General features: G+C 38.9%; 1 protein-coding gene across 6 annotated transcripts in view; it reads right to left on the bottom strand.

Moving 5' to 3' along the window:
- LOC135233964 (forkhead box protein P4-like) overlaps nt 1–11075 on the bottom strand; it is a 65380-nt gene extending 54305 nt beyond the window's left edge. For 2 of the 6 annotated variants that reach the window (XM_064297985.1, XM_064297984.1), the window contains exon 1: nt 10479–11036. The gene's annotated coding sequence lies outside the window, so the exon portion shown is untranslated. The other 4 variants (XM_064297981.1, XM_064297979.1, XM_064297982.1 and 1 more) reach the window with 4 other exon arrangements.
- Nucleotides 11076–13514: the final 2439 nt, after the last annotated feature.

Genomic DNA, 13514 nt, shown 5'->3' on the forward strand with positions numbered 1-13514 from the left:
AATGTAATGGATAGATGATAAAAGAAACAGGGCGCTGATGCGGTCCCTGTTTCAAATGTCAACGGGATTACTCTAAATCTCCCGGGAGCTGCATTCTCTCGTGAGATGCCTTTCCCCTTTCAGACCATGTAGTAATGGAACGTGCAAGTCAGGAAAGTCACATAACTGGAGGCGGGTAGGTGTACGCAAGACCATCAAAAAACACCGCATGCATGTGAATTATTGGATAATTGGATGTCTGCTATGTCTGATTATTTTCTGCATAAAGCACGAGGGGATGGGGTTAGACGTTACTGTTGCCATGTGCACGCATGCACACGCACACACACCTCTGGGATCTTCAAAGGAAACAACCTCATTTCACCGTCATTGGCAGGCACTCCCTCCATCCCGCCCACAAAATGACGTCAGCGGCTTACTTTAGCTGTCAGTAGGCACCGATTTACGAATGGGCAAGGGCAGGGCAAGCTGGCAGTCGCATATCGTATATCGGCATATTGGCAATACCTAAAACATTTTAGGCTGGTTTTGAACCTAAACTTTAGACGCAATGCATTTCCTGCTTCAAATGTCCAAAGTTACTTCCAGCGTTTAGAATCCTGCCCATGTGTTTATTTTAATTACTGTTTTGCTTAGATTTGATATATTTATTATTAAACATCCTGTATAAGTACAGCACTTGATCATGATTATGATATTTACTGAGCACACCTTTGATGTCCACAGTCACAAGAAATATCTGTTGAATATACAACGTTTTTTATGCCAGCAGACCTCAATGTATGGCATCATTTCTGGGAATAAAATAAGATTCTTGAATCATCCCGGGATGATTCCTCAGTGGCGTGTTTTGACATCGCCCGTCGGCCCAAATACTGACACACAAAAGCGCAGCGCCAAACCAGCCACGCTGCAGACACGTCCACGAGAGACAGGAGAGAGAGAGAGAGAGAGAGAGAGAGAGATGTGTATGAACCAGTGCGTCAACTGAAATCAGGGTTTGAAACACAACGGCAATGTGCACCAAGGGTAAAGCCCCCGCCCTTCAGGAGGCCTGACAGCCATATGGGTTTTGTTTATTTTTGTTTTCAAAAAAATGGAGGGGAGAGAATTCTCTAAACCAGAAAGTGGCTGAAATACTGGGGATTTTCGGGGATGGGGAGGTACCACTGAAGCTCTTGTTTTCAGGATAATGACATCCACTGTGTCTGAAGGTCTGTCTGTCCATCCATACACCCCCCCCACCCTCTCCATCATGCAGCAGCACCACCTCTGGGCAAATAGAATCCTGCAGTCTATCTGCACCAAACACACATGAAGTCTACCCATCCAACCAGTGGCTGTGAAAATCAGCCGTCGGACAGGAGAGAGAAGGAGGGGCTGTCAGCACAGAAATAAAAAAGGAGTGCATTGGCAGAACTGTCCAAAACTGGGAGAGGGTGTTTCAGTGATGGGATGTTTTTAAGAATATCAACCGCACAAAGAACTGCAAATACACTTAGGTTGAAAAAATAAAACTAAAAAGGGGATATTACCGAATATTACCATATTCTCCTGTCAGCTTAAGGCACATTCATACCTCTCCTGTCAGAAGATACAAATTTATACTCAGTGTGCACTAGAGTACAGGGGATACATACAATCCAGAGGAACACAATAAGCCAACAGCCAGAATCATTTTCTCCAGCAGAAATTCAGAGAATGCGTTCAAAGCCCTCACACATTCACACACAAAAAAAAAAAACACGGACAGTACGGCTTATAATCGATTCCACATGCTTCATATCTGCGTGCTGCCAGTCTCACTCTTCCATTAAAATAAGCAGCACTGACTCCCAACCTCTCTTCGTCTGCCAAAAATTCCAATTAACACTTTCCCCATTCAGTAATTGGTTATCAAATTAGCTAATGAATAAAATTTAAAATACAGAGCCCGGGCACTGCTCGTCTAATTGCTCATAATTCGGGAATAAACGCCGTCGAATGAAACGCGATCATTTGTGTGATGTCGTTGCCGTTTTCAGAAAACCACCCCCTGACTCCACCGCGCTACGTTTGACTTTGTTCTTTATTAATTCATTTCAGTTTTTTCACTTTCCAGTCGCTAGGACAACATCCATTTCATAAAAGTGCGCACAAAATGATTGCTGGAAAGGAGGTGTGCACAGAGAGCTTTAAAACATATAATCTAACAGGAATAAAACACAATTCAACAATCCATAAAAGTGCCCCAGCTTTCAAAAGCATGTACAACATTTTTATGCCTGAATCTATTCAATAATTAGCAGGGGAAGCCTTGTTTTAATGAAGTCATATCCATAAACAAACGAATAATAAAATTTATTTTAATTGCATGTTTTATAATCACCTCAATCGCTTGGACTTGCAATACAAATTTCTTCAGAACAAGACAAGCACTGGAACAAAAAACAAAGTGCATCTTGTCCTTGAGATGTGCAGAAGCCCCTGTTTTTCCCTCTGTGGACAGTATAATCAGGTCTATCCTGTATCTCCTCTCCCTTCACACAGCCCCAGGTAAGACCGGAATCACTAACGCTACTGCTTAAAGTGCAAATAGTCAATACATGAGGTGCCCCTTTCTCCAACTGTCATTAATATGAATTTACTCGGCAGCTCAAAAGCACGGCACAGTACAACAGTTTATCCGGCAATAACCCTATGCCTGAGAAAGCTTCTGCATACGAGTATCTAATCTAAGAGCGTGTGCTTGAGTACACAAGGACAGAGAACACACAATGTTCATGAGAGAGTCTGCTTGTCTGTCTTTCTCTCTGTCCGCCTGTCTGGAGATGGCCCTACTCCTCATATCCCTGCAAAGGAGTTTTGAGGGACCTGGTTAAAATGTCCGATCATTCAATTTTACCATCAGTGTGAAAACTACATATGGACATTCACATTCAGAAGTTACAAGGACTAAGAGATCCTAGACATTTACTAAATCTGTGGCTGTTTTCTGTATGTTTAACTGCAGTCTGAAATAAAGAGGTTACTCGCTGGCAGCCTAGAGCACAAATTGATCAGATAAACAGCCATTGGCCGTAATCCAGTCTGTAAACAGATATATTAAAATATATGCGGTTTTCATTTAGGTAAGCAATCAGATCCATCGGTTTAAATGATCGGTTTTTTTTTATGTTTAAGCACATTAAACAACAATCTCTAACATGGAACGGGACCCCACACCACTTGTTAACCATTAAGAACATTTACTTGGAGCAGATGCTCATCCAGACTCAGTGCACACATACAGGTTTAAGTAGTAAGGCAGTAATTAGAGTGACAATGATTCACAAATGCAAACTGCATCCAAGTTTCCATATTCATCAAATGTGAGTAGAGACATTAACTTATGAAGGCAAATTTAATTAGTATAACAAAACATTTAATTGTGTTTGCTGTATTATTAAGCTTTGCTTGTGAGTTTGGTACAAAAATGATAAATTATAAATTTATAAATAAAAGTGGTTCAGATGACTATGACTAGGCATGATTTAGAGCATGACACTTTCACTTAATTTAATTTACACTGGTGCATGCCTGTTGCCTCATATCAGTCACAATCTTACCAACCACAATACCAATAAATTTGTTTTACACTAGTAACAGCTACTATCAATACAACTGAAAATGTATTGTGCACACTTAAAAACAGGCTCAGTTTTTGAACTGAGATTCGAAAATAAGCAGTTTCCAAACACTGCAAGAGGCCTTCAAACCTCCTAAAATTGCAATCACGCCCACTTTCACCCCAGAAGTCAGAATCATCCAAGAGAACCGCAACATTTTCAGTTGTGAAATGGCATCACTCTTCAAACGCAGTACAAGTACGACAAGTACTCACAATCGGAAGATGAAGCAAGGCATGAAACATGGAATAACAAAACATGTTTGTTACAATGTAGTGCCAAAACAAAACAAATAGGAATGTTGGCACTTGAATGGGATACATTCAGAGCACTCCAGTAAAAAAATATGGTTCAGGAGCTAAACCAGGTTTTCACTAAACACAAATAAAATGTCCAGTCAGAACCACAAATATAAACACCCAGTCGGTGTGCATTCAGATACACTGTGTGTACGTGTGTCCATCCACATTTGCATGTAACAATTGAGCATGCCTGTGTATGTATTACATGACCAATAGGTATTATCAAAAGTAAAACAAATTAATGGAGAGAAACTGATTTTTCTGAGAACTCTTTTTCCCCCCTAGTAAAATATGTTTTTGCCACCCCCTCTTTTTGCCCCACACAGTTAACTGATCAGTACAAGCTGTAAAAAAGACCTCTCGTCATGGGTTTATCTGCTGAAAAGGACACTTTTTTTGATTGGAAATTGAGGTCCTACTCTAAACCAGCGTGCCGCTGGTACCAGTTGTGTAATTAGAACCAATCGGTAAGCCATATGTCATTTTGCTCTGTTAACAGCTTCATGTCGCCACGGTGACAGAGGTAACACCCCGGCCCCTTTGCAGAAAAGCACTAACATAGTGAACATTAACACAGCCAACACAAGTGCAGGCTGGAGTGCTCAATTAGCTCCATAATTATTCTCCGCTCGTTACTAATGCAAATTAGATTGCACCACTTAACTTCACCAAGTCCCGAAAAATGGGTCTGTTAATTGAGGCCTTTGGAATGTAATTACTAGCTAATTAGCATATCAAAGCAATGGATTTGGACGTAACAATAAAAAGGGAACAAAAACCATTGAGTAATTTTTGCTAATGGGTTTTGCTAATTGAATATGCATGTGTGCACCACTTAAGAGATAAATTACCACTTCGACATGTGACTTTAAAAGGGGAGGAATGGCACAGCTATTTCATGCGAGATACTTTCACTTCAATTTATCCACGACCAAATGAAGTCCAGAAATAGTGCGACTGATTAAATACTAAAGAAAAACAATATATGCGAAAAGGCTGTCTTCATATTCATGGCCTTGTATATTATAATTATTATTATTATCATTGTAATAATAATAATAGTAATAATAATAATCAGATGCTCCAGCCACGGTTTATCTATCAAGACACAGATCAGATTCTTATACATGATTAATTTATACAGCTTTATACTTTACTGAGGCAGTCCAGGTTAAGTATCTTGCTCAAGGTTACGACCAGCGTCCCAGCTGGGAATCAAACCCACAATCTTTGAATTACAAGCCCAGCTCCTTACGCCTTATAGTACGCTGTCACCCAAGAACAAACCAGCTGAAGGGTAAGCCAGTCAAATAAACCTGCCAGTAACACGGGTCTAGACTTGAGATTCGTGATTTTCAGCATGGAGGGAAATCGGTCCTGAAAGTAGAACTCTCAGCCCTCCCGCCCAAAATCTACCAGCGGACAAATGCGATTGTTACAGAATGCCTGAGGTTTTCTTTAATGTACATGGCACTGACATAATGCCTCCAACAACTAATGGAAAATCAGACCAGCCCTCCCCTACAGCAGGGGGCAGAGGTGTACAATAACCTGCTGTTGCAGATAGACCCGTAAGGCACTGTACAGTTGAAAAATAAATACATCAATGGGACCAGGCAGGTATTTATATACAATATTTAAAAATGTAAATTTAGAATGTAGTACCACACAAATGTCTTTCCATCGCACTGGTATGCTAATTCTTCGAGGTTGCAAAGATTATCGAAAATAATGTCCCTATGTTTTAAGTGCATCTTGTAAACATGGACTCAAATAGGTCGCCTTAAAATTATAAACCTTGCATTTAAATTTCCAAATTTAAAACTGCTAATAATACCCAGGCTCATAAAAGGAAAGAGAAATCCAAGCGGAAGACTTGAAGGGTTTTTCTGGCAGGAGGGGTGAGGGGGTGAGGGGCGGTGTGAGGAAATGTCTTTGTGGGTGAGGTCAGAGCGGCTGTGTTTTTGAAATCAGGCACGCTGCATCTGCCTGCACTGTCAGTCGCCCATCGAGGGAAATTAAGCACAATGCTTTCCAGACCGCAGACTTACAGCAGGCAACATGACGGCACGCTTACCGTAAACACAAAACCGCCATCTGCAATCCCGTTGGTACGAGACGCAGAAGGCGGGCTCTTGGTAGGATTCTGTAATGACTAAGTCAAACTTTGGAACAGGACAACAACAAAAAAGCCAATGGAGACCTCCGTTTTGCCACGCCGAATGAGGCCCGATTTTTCTAACTGACGTCTCTTTTCCAGTCAGTGTCGACTCACGTCTCCCGAATTAATGCTCGCTTTCTCTTCCACTCAACACAAACGTGGTCTTCTCATCAACGAATAGCTCACTCTCTCCCCCAGCTCATGCTATGTTGTTCTTCTGATCAATGGTGTTTCTTTCTGCCAATAGATACTAGCTTGTTCTGATAGTTAGATCTCTCTCTGCCAACTGACACTAGCTTGTTCTTTCTGCCAACAGATGCTAACAGATGCTAGCGCCCTCTCTCACTCTCTCTCTCTGCCAACGGATGATTGCTTGTCCTTCTGATCATTTTCATCAAGTTAGATCTCTCTCGGACAGTGGATATTAACTTGTTCTGATCAATGCTGGCACACTCTCTGCCAACAAATGTCAGTTCGTTCTTCTGATCATTGCTAGCTTAGAATATGTTACAAAATATGAATATTTCATATTATTTGAAGGACTTTCATTTGATCAGGCAAATCAATTTTCAGGCATTGAATGCTTTTCTTTCCTCGAATGTGCAGCAAATTATTCCTTTAGGCAGAAATGACTTAAAGACTTAAAAGTTGCTCAAAGTCCTAAATGTTGAAAGTCTGGACACCAGGTCACTGAAACCAAACCATACATGCAAAATGACAAGCTCAAAGACAAACACTAGCAAACAGTCATGGCCAAACCTGTCCTGTGCTAAAGGCCAACATTCATTCAGAATTTGTCCTTAATTTACAAGAAATTGTAAGAGTTGGCTTAAGTCTTCCTTGCATGAGTATACGTAAGACAGAAATCACGTCTTTGGCAAACTTGGTGTTTGCAAACTGTGAATGAACATTTTTTACCTTACTCAGACAAGGTCTTCAAAAAGATCTGGAAGGGACTTTCCATAATATTCCACTATTCTGAAGTATATGCCCTCCCTTTACATTCTAAGGCTCAACGGGTTTCTTTAAGCCTCTAATAACATTTCACCAGTCCCATAGTAAGAGCTACATTCCCCCACCCACCCCACCTTGGCTAGCAGATTGCCAAAACTTGAAGAGACTTTGATCGGCAAGAGAAGACACAAGGGACCAGGCTGAGTCATATGAAGCAAGTAATTTCCCTTTCAGTGAAAATGTTAAATAAAGGAAAATACGTGTCATTCCTAGGAATGTTTACATTATGTCTCACTCTCATAACTTGTGTCATTATGAATGGGAGAAACTCTAATGAAAGGCATCCATTTCATCCTGCCAGTAGTTATTTCCTCCTCAGGTTGTATACACCTTTGCAAATAGTTTAAACCAACAATACGATTATATGTCATTCCTGAAGAATAATCGCACAATAGACACGTGTACAACTTCTGGAACATGACATTCCGGCACAAACTTTAGACGAGCAACATGGAAATGTTCAGAGCTCAGGATGAGGCGAGCCAAGATGCAGTTTAAATCAGCGCGTTTTCAGTCTGTGGTGGAGGATTAGCAGTGACTCGGCTGCTCTGATCATCGTGGGAAGATCAGGCCACCTCGTGCTCATGCTAATGGGCGAAGGTGAGGAGTCACAGTCTGCATTGCTTTCCGAGGCTTTCAGAGACTCTACACTTTAGTCATTAAACAGCACACGGCCTGGGAGAATCCTGAGAGTAGGACTGTCCACGCCCAGGGCTCTGGACCAAATCCGAACCTGGGCTGGCCCAACTTGGCCTCTCCCAACCTGGCCTCCAGTGACTGACTACAAAATCTCACTCCTCCAAGTACAAACCTGTTTACCCTAGCCTGTGTCTTTAAATGAGAAATTAGTTCTTCTCATTTGTCCTCCCTTGCTTGCTTCTTAAATAAATAAATTATATACACACATAAGTCCAGAAATGCAGCTTCACAGTTAATTTAAAAAGAATTAATAGTCATATTTCATTCATGCTTTTTCCAATTCTCACACAGGCACTGGATACACAAAATAAATGGTTCAAAATTAAAACTTCATTACCCATTTGCTCATCAACAAACTGAGTGATTTCAAAGCCTGTGGTTATTCTAAATATCATGGGATACAGAATTAGAAATGGAATTAGAAGGTGGTTTGTGAGAGCAGGAGGGTTTAGCCTGCAATATTTGTTATTAATATCTATATTTTGACATATGTATGCATTCTCCTTTTCAACAAAAACAACCTCTGTACTTAACCCACAGTGCACTTCAGGTCTTCCTTAAAAATATATATAAAGCTAAACAAATTCCATTGACACTGGAGGGATGATGAATTGTTATTTTGGCTGCACGGTATGGCACAGTTGTTACCAAATTTATTTGCAAATTAATTTGCAATTTTTTTTTTAATTTAATATCATCTTCGATATCAACAAAAGTAACGATCACTCATTTCACTTCTTTGAGTTCATACATAAATAAATACGTCGGCTTCTGAGACATTTATTTATAAATATGATCATTTAATTAGGTGATTTATTTTAAAACTTTAAAATAAAACATTTACTTCAACATTAAAAGCCCTATAATTCCAATTCAATCAAAATGTCATCACTTCCATGTCAGCTCCACCTTCACTTTTGACGAAGTGGCCAGAATTACACAATCAAATTAATCAGAAAACCATTATGCTTTAAACTTTGCAAACCACGCTGACTGCCACTTAACCTGTAAATGTAATATCTTAGAGAAACTTTTGTTAGCCAGGTCACAGGCAATATAGGATGATAATCAACAATTTTTCAGTTTTCTTTTTTTTGTTTGTTTGTTTGTTTGTTGCTGTTAAGTGGAATGGTTAAAAAATATGGGCAATTTATGCAGACTTTGACAACCACCAACAAGTCAAAACTATTGAATGAAAAATAATTATGTACCAATGACATATTGAATGCAGTTAAAATGTTCTAAATAACTTTCTAAAATGTCAAAAGTTGCTAGTAGATTGAAGTGCTAAAGGATTTCATAAATATACACGACAAGCTATTAAGTAAAAAATAAACTACTGCCATTGTTTTAAAATGTATTATTGGACAACAAAACATTGCACGAATCCCCAAAAGACAAATTTGTCAAAAAACATTCTCTACATAGAACAAGTAATTATTCAATATAGTTTATAAATTAAAATGTATGTCATTTTCCACGATAAATATATTGTTTTAAAGTTATTTTATAATTTAACTGTTAACTATTAACTATTATGCTGTTGGGAACACACATGTATCTTTGTTGTACGTTTTGATTTACTAAGACTGTATTTTCAAACAAGTACATTTCCTTGAGTGGACACATGTAATGACATGTCAACATGCCAAGCTTCGTTAATTTTTTTTTTTTTTTTTTTTTTAACTCCAGACGACCACCTGTACTTTCTTCTAAGAAGGAAAACTGGAATAAACGTCTGTTCGAAATAAATTCACAAATACAACTAATACAACGTATCTAATGTTAGTAGCCGATAAAATAAAACTGTTTAAATATACAGCGTCGACACCTTTAAACGATTAATCATCCTCTGCTCCTATAGAATAGTTGAAGATGCCTGTGTTTTTTTCCCGATTTTGGTTGATGTGGTCCAGTATTTTTGTTGCTGTCCATTACTGAAATAATACCTTCACAATAATACGAGAAATTCTACGCGATCCACGGTCGCTCGCTGCCTCGAAAAATGATCCATGGCTGATACTGAAGCGGCTTCGAGTAATATTCCTTATGTAACATATTCAAATTTTAAACGTTAAGTTAAAGAATTAAGGTGCCGAAGAAAAGTATGACTCGACACAAAAGTACAATAGCCACCATTTCGGTGATCAACTCGGCTACAGAATGACCACCCCGGTGTTCAACCCGACAATGGTTAACCAACAAACCATTTTAAGATGTAGCATAGTTATTTTGGCAACAAAGTTTCATCTAAGAAACAACAAACTAGCTTCAACGTCCCCACAGCGTTGTGCAACTTTTGGAACTGTACTTTGAGGGAAACGGTGTGCTCTAAACGTACGACGCGTTACAACTGCGGTAATTACAACGACAGTGTAGTTGCACATGTATCGGCATTATAATAAAATCACTTTCAATGGGAAATAGAAAACTTGCCTCATTTTGTTCAAAGCCTAAGACATAACGAAACAAACAGAAAGGCATCTTGTTAAAATGAGATACTTGACGCATAACGAAACAAAACTCCATATTTCTGACAGGTCTGAAGCCCCGTCCCTCCAATCGAATCCACGTTCAAGTGAAGTTAAGAGCCATTGGATTGTCAGTCAAAATACAAAAGTACATGAAGGTGATTTGAGAATTAAGAAAATCAACCTGTTAGGAAATCCCGTAGAACTCTCAGCTTTCACTGTTGCAGCACCATGCGGATTCTTCACTTCCAGGTTCAGATGGGCTACAGCTTCCAGCAATCCCCAAAAACTATGCAAAAAAAAAGTGATAGAAAATAAAAAAAGGGAACCTCTTTCTCGGATTTATATCGCGCAACCATTAGGCTACTTTTACTGAAAGATCGCCTTCAGCGAAGTTCTTTCTTTCCTATTATTTTAAAATAATATAGCTTCCCCTCTCTGCGAGTGATCCCTCCAGTCAGTGATAAGACGAAACAATTACCATGCACTAGCTCAAAGCGTGGTCAAACCGCTCTCGGAAGTTGGGAGAGGGAAAACCGCGCTGCCCAGTTGTTCAAGTCTGATCCGCAGTCTCCCCGTTTTGTATGAGCCCAACTTTCCTTTAACCCTTTAACATTAAACACAGAAGGCTTGCGGTATCCTACTCCCGGTCTTTCTTACTCGTGATTTTGTCATCTCTGACCCGTCCGTTCTTACAGAAATCAATGCTAAGCAACTGAGTTGTTTCAGGGGTAGAGAGAGAGTGTGTAGCCTACCGTATTTCGCCGAAAACAGGTGCGCATGACATTCCTACCCTCTGTTTAGCTGCTAGTCCTAGGGCAATATGTCGCGCGCAAGCCCGATCTTTAACCTCCCTTTGCATCAAGGGATGAATTTTGCCATTGTGTCTGCGAAAGTGGAACAGATGTTGTCGAAAAGACAGAGAAACCATTGAAACCGTTAACTACTCCAGTTGTCCACGAAATAACAAATACCCGCGATTTCATTGTTTGCTTGTTTTGCAATCTTACATTGTTTATCGATCCTTTAAGATTTTAATTCATGAACGACTCAAAATATTTCATTTTCATCTTTCAAAATATATTTATATAAGATTTTAGAGCATAGGCTACTTGAATGAAATCAGGGCAAGTTTGTCAAATATGGTCCGAGGGGTTTTGGAAAACACTGTGTAGCCTACTCTTTTGAAGTTCTCTGAAGTAATCTAATTCTTAAGAGAAATACTGACCATCTATGAAGTGCCGATCCCAACAGACCCCATTGGATTCTGGTGATAAATTAAGGGTACTCATTTCAAGAACTATTTCCTAGTTTAGTTTATAGTCACAATTAATACTTTAATAGCAGGTAGCCAATTTATAAACTGAGTTTTTAAGGAAAATGAGAATATCCGATTGCTTCGCACCGGACTATTCTAACTTGGTAGATGACCTACATAAATTATGTGTAAGCACCTTGATGGTGGTACTTATATGACTATAACTTTTATATCTCTAGCTCTTGTGGTGTTTACTATGTGTAATGTACTTCAGCCAGCCACTTTGGTTTTAACGGTCTGCTAAAAAAAACTGTGCATTATTTTGTGTCAGTCATTTAATTACAATATATAACTTAGTCATTTAGCATTGCTATTGTTGTATAAATGTTATTGTATATATTGTAATTTTTTGTTTACGAGTGATTGTTGTACATTCCTTACTTATTGTTCGGTTGTCTGTTGCTGTTGGGTTGAGTTTTCCAGACAATGACAATAAAAAACAATAAAAGCCCAATTCATGATTGAGAAGTAAATGTCTAAAGATTTGTTTATTGCATTTTTTGTATGGAGACCTCAACTTTGATGCATTTGGCTGCCATTTGCTTCTACATTTGGGAAAAAATAAAACAACTTTTAGATCTACTCAGACTGGAAAAGGAAAACTCATTTTCAAGAGAATACCAATATAATTGCTTCACATGAGATGCATAATAAAATTTAATGACAAGGCTGTTAAGGCAATCTAGGTCAATTTTACACTGAAAAAATGATATAGCGCATTCACAGTATGTCAAGCCTTTTCTTCAACACTAGTCAAATATATTTAAATATGTTAACACCTCATACCCAGTCCTGCAGATTATTGATCTTAGAAGAAACACAACAAAATTCGTATGAGCATCAGTTTTCATTTGCAACATGCTTTGTTGCAAATTCTCAGGGATCTGCAGGAGTGTTTAGATATTTAACCAGAATCTAAAAATCCTTGGAAGTTAAATACTTCCAAGGGATACAAAATATACCTGTAACCTACCTATGCTATGACCTATCATTCGGCTGACAGAACTCAAACTGATTTATGTATGAATTCAAATTTGTTCCTTGAGGTTATTTTTTTACTGTTAGCTGTGCCTGAACAAATATTTTCTCAAGTCTCTACTTAACTTTAATTTGTTACCCAGAAACAAAATTGTTGCCCTTTTCTGGATTCTTTTGAGTGCATATCATTTTGATAAATGATTAATGAGTACAAAATACAAATATTTGCATGTTTCCCATCACTGAGTAATTCTGAAAACTGTGTAACTGCCAGGTAGTCATTTTTCATCTCACACTGATCTCACAAGAAAGATACGCTGCTCGTCATACAAAAACAAGAAGGGGGAAATGGAAAAAGCTGTTGACCAGCGGCTTCACACATGATAGGTCTCATCCCCTTCTCACCGGGAGAGGGAATTACACAAACAGTGAGCAATGCACACGGCACAGAGCCCTGCTATGCTCTTTATTAGCACTGAAAATGACTGCTGGGCCTTGTGGACTACAAAAGACTAGTGGGCTTTGGCTCTGTACCGCATAATTTTAGATTTGTAATCAAACAATTTATATGTGGTTAGGTGCAGATTCTCAGCTTTTATTAAGGAGTATTTGATTATATTTTGGTTTTGCCGTGTAGAAATAACAGCACTTTTTATGCATAGGCTATTTGCGATTACTGAGCTCACCAGTGCTCTCTTTCTTCTTAATGGTGTTCCAAACGGCAGATTTTTGTAAGCCTAAGTTTTGGCCTAGGTCTCTGATGGTTTTTGTTTTTTTTCCAAATTTCTCAGCCTCATAATGAATTCCTTGATAGTCATTGGCACAACTCTGGTCCTTATGCTGACAAATGCCAATAACAGACTCTAAAGGCAATCAAAAGCTGGGAATCAAGACTAGACATCGAAAGCTCTCTTATGCTTGCAC

Source organism: Anguilla rostrata, chromosome 11 (assembly GCF_018555375.3).
Source record: "Anguilla rostrata isolate EN2019 chromosome 11, ASM1855537v3, whole genome shotgun sequence".
NCBI lineage: Eukaryota > Metazoa > Chordata > Actinopteri > Anguilliformes > Anguillidae > Anguilla > Anguilla rostrata.